This window comes from Austrofundulus limnaeus, unplaced genomic scaffold, assembly GCF_001266775.1.
Source record: "Austrofundulus limnaeus strain Quisiro unplaced genomic scaffold, Austrofundulus_limnaeus-1.0 Scaffold9, whole genome shotgun sequence".
Lineage (NCBI taxonomy): Eukaryota > Metazoa > Chordata > Actinopteri > Cyprinodontiformes > Rivulidae > Austrofundulus > Austrofundulus limnaeus.
The window spans coordinates 2934552-2944588 of NW_013952411.1; positions in this window are offsets into that span (position 1 = coordinate 2934552).

Genomic DNA, 10037 nt, shown 5'->3' on the forward strand with positions numbered 1-10037 from the left:
CAATTACTATTGCTACTACTTTATTTCTTAAGCACTTTAAAACAACCACAGCTGCAACAAAGTGTGTGTAAAATCAGAAAATGTAAAAACAAACACAAAACAAAGAAATAAAACATTAAAATAGATAAAAACAATAAAATGAGACTCAGTCTCTCAATAAGAAGACTGTAAATGAAACAGACAGAGAAAGTACAAATCTATATTTACCAAGTACTACACATGATGAGTATTTACAAACTGACAAAATGCATTTCTCACCATAAAATCAAGTCAGTCATTGTGGAAAGCTGAACAAGCTCAGCAAACATTTAGAAAAATAAAGATTTTGAAGGATAGTATTCTTTGAAGGAATGCACATCGCTCACTGTATTTCATGCCAGTGTTATTAATAAAATAACCTTATGATGAGATATGACAGAGTTACAACTGTTGTGGTCAAACTTTGAAAAGTAACACCATGTCCAATTTCATGCAATATCTTGCATAAATTGGCAAAAATGCCCTTTCTGTGCGAGCTGGCACTGAATGGAATCTCACTCCTGTGATGATTAGAAATTCAAACTATAACACATTTAAAATAAATGGCTTAATAATCAGAGCTGTCAACATTATTATTACAATCAGACCTGCTCTTGCTCCCTTCTGCTGTCGTCTTGTCTTGTGTGTGGGTTCATTGTTTTGTTTGATATTGTCTGGTCTTGTGTGTTTTTATGTGCATTTTAGCTCATAGTATTTTAATCATTTTGTAATGTATTGTAATTGTTATTTTCTAATTATGTAGTTTTACTTTTATTCTTTTAGAGTGACTTTTACCTTCTGCATAGGGACTGCATGGTGAAAATAGCCTTCTGGCTAACACTGGCATATTTACAGCAATATTATTAATATGCACTGGCCCTGTAATAAATAAAATAAATAAGTAAAATAAATAAATATAAACTGTTAATGTTTGAAATATGTGTTGTGTATCTCTGTCAGCTACATGGAGTTTAGTCAGTTTTGTGTTGGCAAAGGTCAACCGGCTGTGGCAACCAGTTTGATTTGGATCAGTGTCAATCAGTTGTGAATAAACAGCCAATCTTTTTCCCTGAAGTCTGACCACTGGTTTATGAATTATTTTGATAACAGAAAAACAAAGTTGACTCAAACTGTTAAAGCCAAAGTTTTAAGTAAAAATATTGTTCAATGAGTTGCCCTGAAGCATGTGTTTGGGATAATGCTCACCTACAATCACACAAAAACATTATATCCAACACAATAATTGTAACTTCAGGTAGAATAAATGCAATAAATAAATCAATGAAACAGTCTGTCATCAGTTTTGTATTAAAATGAGTCTGACATGGGTTTAATTTAGGGGTTAAATTCTGTCCTCTACCTTTTTCTCCTTTGGTGAGTAAATTTATGAGAAAAAACTACTTGAAATAGATGCAAAATCCATTTAAATGTGGATTAGTGTTTTTATTTTTCACTTTACTTCAATTTTAAAATCTAAACAAGCAGGCTGCAGATTTCCATATTCAAACTCTGAAGTGCACCGGTGCCTGGTGGAGCTAGTGGAAAACAGAAATGGTGAAAGAGCAGGTCAGTAGTTCAGTGCATTACAATCAGCCATTTCAGCAGATAAAGGAGAGCTTGGCTGTAAGACTGGTGGAAACATGGATGGTTTGTTGTGGAGAAATGAAAAACAATCTGATTGGACTGATTGTCAGTTTTCCATCAAACAAAGGAAATGATTATTCCTTTGAATAGCCAATCAGGAAACAACTTTCAAAGCTCCAACCAAGCATAAAATGCTGTGGTTGATTTTTTTTTCTGCCAGATCATTGAAGTCACTTAGGTGTTCTTAGTTCCCACAAGGATGTTAAAACCTGCAGTGAGTTTAAGATCTTTGAGTTAATATTTGCCTTGCAAGGCCAAAACAAAACAGTCAACTCTTTCAGCTCCCGATGGTCTTCAGTGAAGATCTGGCTCAGAACCAGCTCTTTGGGGAGCRGTCTAAAAGCAGCTGGACCCATCCCTACTCTGAAAGCTTTCTGTGACATAAAAGACCAGTTTATTCACCTTCAGTCTGAAGACTTCAGACCAAGTCTTTCAGGTCAAAGTTGGAGTTCAGGGTAACCTGTTTGTGAGTGGATATAAAATATGAAAACTGATATTTAAAGGCCTTTTTTTATCACATTCAAATTTTGCAGTTTTCCACAATTTGCAGGTAATACAGACATAACCCTCACAAACYGTAGGGTTTGACTGCACTCACTGCACTAGTAACGTTTTGGGGAGGATCATCTGACTCATTTGACTCAGTTCACCAAAAACAGCCAGCTCTTTTAGCTCTCAAATGACTCATCACTCAGTTAAGTGAAATTATATAAAAAACCTGTCTCATAAACTATTGTGTGAGAGCTGGCTCAAAGCTAACATATAAAGCTGTTACCTACAAAGGGAAATGAGAAAAATAATGTTTTAAATAAATAATTTATGACGGTTTTCCCTTTGGATCTTTATTTTGTCATCCATCCACCCGTTATCAACATGCTTCTTCCTTTCCAGGTCACAGGGGTCACTGGTCCATGTCCAGCTGTCACTGTGTGATACACCCTGGACAGGTCGTAATCTTCTTTCAGGACCTGTGATCAACTGGAGACATTTCACATTTCTATAACTATAAAAATAAAGCTTTTTGTATATTTTTTATAGACTGCACTAGTCTTTTGAACCAACCCGTATAAGCTTTTGAACTGAAAAATGAAACCATATCGAYATGTGTAACCATCACCTTTCAGGTAACAACTTCTAAAAATGATTACATGCCACTGCAGATAAGAGGGAACAATAAAATGTAGGACAAATGCAGATTAGTTGAACAAATATGTTTTATTTTCATTAGACAGATCCTCCTGAGCTCTTGGTTAACACTGAATCTGATAACAACTCCAAAAAAAAGTTCTTAGTAGCATTGTTCAAGCTAAAGGTTACAGCAGCAGCTCAGGGACATCATTTGCATATGTCAAACCGTGTAAGTGAATGAGAGTTAGAAGAATGAGAGATTATATCAGACACAGAGAAAAGCAATGATCTGTGACCGAACACTCAATCTGTTGAGAATGAAGGGATCTGATGTCACAGAGATGAAAACCAAGGATGAGTATGAAATACATTATGCAATTAACATTTGAAAAACAAAAATTTTGTCATTTTTTTCCACTTTGGTGTTCTTTAAACTGTGACGTTCAGTGGATGAGGTCATGGTGCACCCCCGTCTTTGATCTGAGAGCTATAACTATCTGTCTTTAGTTTTGCACACAGGACTTTCAGTTATAACTGATAGAGATGTGATTTCTGTTAGTGATAAGAACAACCTGTATGTGTGGGTGAGGAAGGTTTGGGTCTGTGAACTCAGTCTTTACAGTGAAAACTTTTATCGCTGTTGTTTTTTTAAAAATCTACTCTACAGAGCAAGAAAGTTTGAAGAAAGGTCAGGGTGTGTGATAAGGCAACAACACCTCTAGGTGGTGCAATTTAACTGACTTTTTAATGATATTTAAGATTATTTTAGGTTTTAAATCAACATACTTCCATTCCACTATGTTCAAACCTTGCTCCAAATCAGAAAAATAAGCACAAGCTCAGACGAAACTACACATTTTAAAAGTCTTAGATCTGAACTTATTTGCAAAAAATATAAACTAATAAAAAATAATTAGAATATTTCTGATGATGACAACTTGAAAATACTAAAAGCATACATAGTTTATGTATTAAAATAAAGCGTTGTGGCTTTGTTTATTCAGTTGCTTGTTCATTTTAATTTTATGTAGTTAATATATTGGCAGGTCTGTGTTCCAACTACTGAGGGGTCAGACTTCTGTCTCAGTCTTGGAAAGTTTATTCCACAGAGTTGGAAAGGAGGCTCTGACCAGCTGAACCTCAGATTCAGGAGTAGCTGTGGAACAGTCRACCAGATCTTCACCCTTGCAGAGTTGTTAARGGGGTCATGGGAGTTTGACTCCCCAGTCTTTATGAGTTTTGAGGATCTGGAGAATGTTCATGACTGAGGCATTCTGTGRGGGAGTGGGGTACCAGAGTCACTTCTAAAGGCTATCCTATCCTTGAATAACCAGACCAAGAGCTTTATCTTCAACCTCTGCACAAAGTCAAGCTTGTTCCCAGTGTGGGTTGATTTTATTTATGGTGTTCATGGTCTGTCAATGTCAAGACCCAGTCGTGGAGAGGAGCTGTCTGGTTTTGGAAACTCATTTTCTTGTCTCTGCTTCTTGCAGATGATGTGATCGCATCTGTCAGACTTCTCCAGGACAGCTCGGGCTACAATGTACCTTATCACCATCAATGTAATGTGTGTATGAAGAATGGTAAATGGACTGAACATATAGAGYGCTTTATCAAGTCCCTGCAGACCCAAAGCACTTTACACTTACAGACATTCACCCATGCACACACACACACATTCACACACTGATGGTTATAAGCTACATTGTAGCCACAGCTGCCCTGAGCCGCACTGACAGAGACGAATAGGTATGGATGGATGGATGGATGGATGGATGGATGGATGGATGGATGGATGGATGGATGGACGGACGGAGGGACGGACGGACGGATGGACAGATGGATGGATGGATGGATGGATGGACGGACGGACAGACGGACGGACGGATGGACGGATGGACGGACGGATGGATGGATATATATATTTATATATATATATAATATATAGGTAATAGAACTGAGGAGGTGAATGACTGCAGTGTAATGCACTTTGGAGTCCATAGGGACTTGATAAAGCACTATTTACTGTAAGGTCAAACCATTTACCACTTTTACTTTTACCATGTGGCTCTGATTGCATCCTCAGGTGATGGCCTCAGTGWGAAGTGGCTGGGATCTGAGACCATGGATCTTTAGCAAAAAAAAGTGAATAGTTTCCTTTGGGTCAATAGTAAGGAAGGACCTTGCTTCAGTCTGTTGTGGGGAAAGGAAGGTTGAGCTGAAAGCCAAAGCCCTCGATTTACTGTTTATGTACCCTCACCAGAGCTCAAAGTAGACTGGTACTCACCAATATGCTGTAAAGACACTTACACATTTTTGTCATTAACGTATCATCACTTTTTTTTATCTTTTACCTCTACTTTTCATCACTCATCTTTACTGTCACCATTTGCAAGTAAGCTACAGCCRAGTCGCATAAACTACAATACATACTGGGCTTTGGTTGAAAACAAGAAGTTATGACTCACTCTACGCTGCTTCTGATTGGGTAAAATGTAGGGGATCAGGTGACCMATGAATCATAACAAATGACGACTGGTTTACAAGGAGCCAATCAGAGTCCCAACTGGGTGGGTGCCGTGAATCTGATCCTTGGCACAAAATAAACAGTTTATGTACCAGGAGGAGGACTGTTATTGTAAATAAAAAGTAAATTTGTTGAAAATTTCAGCCTTGACCAAACAAGATGTGTCTGTTTGAGTAGGCAGCAACATATCCTGGCATTTAGTCTCTGTTATGTTAAAGTTTTCTATTGTGTTAAAAGGCTAGGTATATGGTAGTACGTATAGTACCAGCACTTTTTCCACCAGCGATAGCACTGCCCTCACCTAAAGTCATGTAATGAGGATCATGATCAAAAGAATAAATTTCCAAAGACAAATAGTTGAAATAAGCTCCCTTGAAGTGCAGCACAGCTGGACATTGTCGTGAGCAGAGGGACGTATGCGTTTCCCTCCTGGACCTGTTTCCTCTGCAGCCCAACCACTGACAGGTTTAAAAATGTATGGATGAATGGGTGTACTTTTTAACGTCAATTTTCTCAAAAATGTGAAAATACCTATTAAAACTGAAATTAAGGTATTATTTTCTTTTACTTGTAAATATATAATGTTGAGTTGTGCATGTATATATTCACATAGAACAGAAATGAAAAATATTTTACCACTATTTTTCACTAAGTTTGGACAAACACCTGATCCATTTCCACAAGTATTGTGACATCTTTGACACTATAGTGTGATGACAGTGCAGCTCAGTGATCCTTCCTTTCACACTGGATGACTCCAGCTCAATATCCCATGTCCTATCAATGAAATTAAACAGGCATGTTAACAACAGGAAATTAGCTCTCACAGGGATTGACCAGCCGCAGTTTAGTGACTCAGAGTGAAATCAGCAGCGCTGCTTCAGGCCGAGCTGTAAGAGAAACTTATAATCCTTCACAGCGAGGACAGCAGGTTATCAGAAGGATCGTTCCATGTGGTGACTCACAGCTGTTTGGAGATACAGTTTTCAGATTATTTGGAAAGACGGACCTCAGTGTTGTGAAAACCTGAGGGGTGAGTCATGTGTTTGGGCCTCTCGTGTGGACTCATGCTGTATCAGGGAGAAGCAGCATCAGCAGAGTCACACAGCACTTATGAGTAACAAACATACAGTGTGATTGTGTTTGTGATCAGGAAACACAATAATCCTTCCTGAAAGCAAAGCAATGCCTCTAAATCTAAGAGTCAAGGAGTTTCCACAAGTTTTTTCAGTATCACTCTACATTTTGTACGACATTCTTTTTAAAACTTAACAAATTGCACTTTAGTTCTGTGGCTTCTCAACACAAGATGGTTCTTGTTTAAAACTCTGGCATAATTTTTTGTTTAGACCATGACTGTCTTTTGATTTAAAACAGTTGTGCATCAAATTATCAGACCTCAAACTGGGTTCTGCAGTAAGAAGAACACACTCAAGACAAGCCTAATATTCTATGGAATTTCTTTATTTCTAACTAGACCACTTATCTTCAGTGATAGGCAAATTTAATGCTTCAGCATACTAAGAATGTTTTGGACAATATTATGGTTCTAATATTTATAGTAACACTGTCCGGAAGGTTCTTTTCTAGTCTTCTTTGCAAAAAAGCAAGGGCTATAAAAAAATGATTTGATGAGTTTTATGTAGAAGAATTTGACTGGCTACACAGCAAAAATGTCAGTATTAATTTAACACCCACAATGTTAATTTTAACACCAGCAAAGTGTCTATATGTGTCCACACTCGCTGGTGTTAAAATAATATTTATGAAAGTGTTAAATTTTAACACTCTTTTTTTTTGTTAATTTAACACCAGTGTTTAATATTCAACAATGCTTGGTGTCACATTAATATAAAAATAGTGTTAGTGTTAAAATATAGCGTTAAATGTAACACCAGCCAGTGTTAAATATTAAACAATACTGGGTGTCATATTAACATTTCAACAGTGTTCAAATAAAGTGATAAAAGTATCACCTGTGGACTATCATTAACAAAGGAAGTTGTGGTGTTAGGTTAACAGACACCACCAATTTGAGAGTGTAAATTCGACACTCAGAGTTAACATAAAACTCTCTGAAGTGTTGCATTGATGCTACTCGGTTAGTAAAACTGTGTAATGGAGTCACCCTTCACACACCAGGACATACCTCTCACTCATGGTGTCGATTTTTGGTCAATAACATAAACTTAAAGTTGAACAACTTGATCAAACTGAACAAGAAAACTAACCAGAACAACTAATTTTTACTCTCATGAACTTCTTTAATAGTCATAAACATACAAACACATCATTTCTACAAGATTTCTCAGCAAGGAATGCTGGGTAAATACTGGTGTGTCTGACAGGAGGTGGAAGAGGGCGGGGCTTTTCAGAATACTTTCAACACTGCATGGTGTTATAAAACACTGTTAAGTGTTATATAAGACTTAACTGTGGGCGGAGCTTATTTAACACTGTCCAGTGTTGAGACAACACTGAGGAAATCAACACTGTGAATTAACACCAACACTGGGTGTGAGTGTACTCAGAAAGTGTTAAAATAACACTAGGGGGTGTTAAATCAACACCCAAAAGTTTAACACTGAAATTTTAACACTCCTGTTTTTGCTGTGTAGCCACCGTAAAGGGGACATATCATGCAAAATCCATCTTTGTAGCTGGTAAATGCATTTTCTTGTGAACTTAGAGTCCCTGGGAGTGCAGAATTTAGTATCTCCTGGTGCTGCAAAGATATCTTCATATTTAGATTGGGTCATTGTTCTTTTACTCATTTGGTTTTCTCTATTTTTGATATTTGCAATGGAATTGCCCAATTATGTCTGGACTTACCAACTACAATTTCACTGTTGTCATCTCCTCTCTCTCTCTGTAAGGCTGGATGGACAAGTTTTCTGTTGTTGACATCATTTAATAAATTTGTAATTTAAAAGTTGCTGCTTAAAAAAAACGCTGCTTTATAGTCATAAACCCCACTATCAAACTAGAATGCGGGTAGGGGGGTGTTGATCTGAGACACACCTCACAAAAGAGGTGGAAGCTTGTGGAGCTATAATAATTAGGAATTCGGAACTAAGCTTTATATAGGCCCCAGCTGAAGGATTTAAATGTGAAATGGAAGGATTTAAAAGCTAGATACGTCCACTTTAATCCACCTATAGGTCCACAGTTTTAATGGTTTGGACTTGTGCAGATTATCTGTGTGCGTTTTGCCGTTGGACAGGCAATTGGACTCAGAAGAAAAATAACTGTCTTCCTGTTATTCACAGCTCAGGGAGTTGTGCAACAGCTCCCTGAAGTTTCTGAAGATTTGTCACTGTGGACTTGTTTCCTCTGCTCAAGTGGATTATCTGATATGAGCAGTGGTCAAACGCACAAACTCATTTCCAGGAAAGATCGTACGTGTAAGTGTTTGTGAAAGGAGTTCAAACAAAAGAAAGGAGGAAAAGCTGCAAGTTGCAAATAAGTAAAATGGAGAAAAGGAAGGGCCGGCTGCTTGCGGGTGTGTGTGTGTGTGTGTGTGTGTGTGTGTGTGTGTGTGTGTGTGTGTGTGTGTGTGTGTGAATGTAAAAGGCTGCTGAGCCTCTGGTACACCATGTACTCCAACCTTGCTGTGGGATCTTTCAGAAGCTGTTGAGCGATTGATGGTTGTCTCAGAGAAGAAAAAAACACAGCGTCCTGTTATTTAAGCAGCTCTGTGCAAACACATCTACACGGTTGTCAGCAGTTTGCCCTGAGCTCTCACGACTCATAAACAGGTACGGTTCAAGTATGCACGAACACACTCATACACATAATCGCATTTGAATTTCATCCATGTATCTGACAAAAACAGATATGCAACAACTGAACCATCAATAAAAATGTGTATTTACCTAAGAAAGTCTTTAACTGCAGTGTTACGACACTTCAAGAACTTATAAATTCTTCATCTTKTATCATCAAAAACCCACAGCTGTAAATGCTACTGCTTTGTCAACCATGTATTTAGCCAGCACAGCAAAACTTAACCGTGATGTAAAACTTGATTTGAAAGAGTGTCCTTGTGAAGCCAGACAGCAGCTCTGTTGCCATTTATCCAACAAAAGCACTGCCTCAATAACGACACTCTTATCTAAATTAAATTAATGTGGGCTTGTGACTGAAACATAAAAACAACTAGAATCATTACTTTCATCATGACCAACAAAGTCATTTGAAAAAATAATGAAGATTATTTTTATAGAATCATAGATTTTGATTATATTTTTTATTAAAAATTATAGTCTTTAAACCTAGGTTGTGTTGGGTTTGTTGTTTTTGTTTTGTCACCTCACTTCCTGTTTTATTTTGTTTCTTCAGTTCCTCACCAGTTTCGCTTTCCTATTTTTACGTCACACCTGTTCTTGTTTTTAATCATCATGGTAGGGTTGGGCAAAATAATTGGGTGTGCTATTAATCATCAGACAAACTGTCTATAATTAGTATTTGCCATTTTGCATAGTGCATTATTAAAGGTCTGCTGCCACTCCACGCTGTAGAAAAGGTGGATTTCAATTCACTGTTGACTATTTTAACCTCTTAAAAGAAAGAAGTCAGTTTGACGATTTGTAGTTATAATTTACAACACAGGGTAACTGATTTAGAGTCAAAAACAAGCAAGTGTAATAATTATTGCCTAAATTCCACATTTAATTTGAATTTTTTACTTTATTATTATTATTATTATTATTATTATTAT